General features: G+C 33.4%; 1 long non-coding RNA gene across 1 annotated transcript; it reads right to left on the reverse strand.

Moving 5' to 3' along the window:
- Positions 1 to 260: 260 nt before the first annotated feature.
- On the reverse strand, positions 261 to 1,203 carry LOC140831819 (uncharacterized). Its single transcript, XR_012117956.1, has 2 exons — positions 887 to 1,203; positions 261 to 671 (listed from the first exon to the last, which is right to left on the reverse strand). It is a non-coding gene; the product is annotated as an uncharacterized lncRNA (long non-coding RNA).
- Between the last annotated feature and the right edge of the window lie 257 nt (positions 1,204 to 1,460).

The following is a 1,460-nucleotide window of genomic DNA, read 5'->3' on the forward strand; positions in this document are numbered from 1 at the left end:
AATAAATACAAGAAGTAAGTTTTTTTTATTTCCCTTTCTTACCCTTTTCTGCAGTAGTCAGATTTTAAGATATTTGGAATAAAAAATGACCGATTTGTTGGATCGGAATACAATTTGACTTATTTTATTATTAAAATATATAATTAAGAATTTTAAAATACCCATAAAATTATCGACGAATTAAAACATGTATAGGACCAGTGAGAAGTAAGGATAAAAAAAACATTTATTATTTTAAACTTCACTTTTTAATTAACCAGAACAAAACACCACAAGCTCCACATAAATTAAAGTAAAAACAATAGATCCACACCTCACATGCCCAATTCATAGGGCTTATTTGTTTCATATATGAAAACTTAATTTCTCTAAGCACAAAAATCAGGATGAGCAACAAGGTAAGCTTCAGTAGCAGGTGAAGAATGTCATGCCATGTTCTTTTGCAGCCTTAAACTCCTCCTCTGAAATGTGGGTGTGACCCGGCTTCAAATGATGTTGATTCTTCAACTTGATGATGCATCCGCCGTCACCTGAATCCACAAACTTATGTTCGGAGTGCAACGACTCCATCTTTTCCCCGAGCCCAGGTCCCTCAAAGAGTACGATCTTCACCACTAGGTTCTCGGCATCGACGAATTCGAGCTTGTCTTTCATGTGGGAGAATGGAGCACCTGTAAAATAATTAATGTAAGACACAATGTGCATCTACTAATTAGTATTCAGCAATTCCTTGAAATATTATACTGTTTTATCCAATTTTCTGCATAAAGATATAATAATTTTCTTATGTATTTATAATAATGTTGTGTGCATGCTTGATATGCATGCATGTACATAATAATATTTAAAATATATAAGTTCAAATAATGAATTTTAATTATGTTACCATCAGGGAAATTTAATTGCCTCACACATCCGGTTGCGCCGCCTTCTCCTTCGAGAACGTCGATGCTCTTGAAGATATGAGGGATTATTTTCGGTAAGACGTGGTGGCCATCGGTTACAATTGTCTTGAACATCCTCTTTGGGGTGACTTGAACTTTGATTTCGACGGAGAATTCGACGACTGCCATGTTTTTCGAGCACGAAAGAAGTATTGAACACAAGTTTGGTGATGTGCTATGAATTGGCTTGGAAAAAATGCTGAGATTGTGATGGGAATTTATAGGAGAAAATGGGAGATGTTTGTTAGATATAATCACAACTAACCCCTAAAACTTTTATAAATAACAAAATCAGCCCATGTAAGAATTTTTAATGTGTTCACTTGCTGTATTTTATATATTTACTACTTTTTATTATAAAATAGATATGAAATTTTTTTAAAAACAAGATTTTTACTGTCAGAGCCCTCCACCTCTGACTTCAAGGTTAAAGTTTCTAGAATTTCAAAGTTGCTTTATTTAAATTATAAATACCAAGAATTATTAATTATATGCATGTTTACGGCCCAAAGTCTC

Source organism: Primulina eburnea, chromosome 5 (assembly GCF_022965805.1).
Source record: "Primulina eburnea isolate SZY01 chromosome 5, ASM2296580v1, whole genome shotgun sequence".
In the NCBI taxonomy this organism is placed as follows: Eukaryota; Viridiplantae; Streptophyta; class Magnoliopsida; order Lamiales; family Gesneriaceae; genus Primulina; species Primulina eburnea.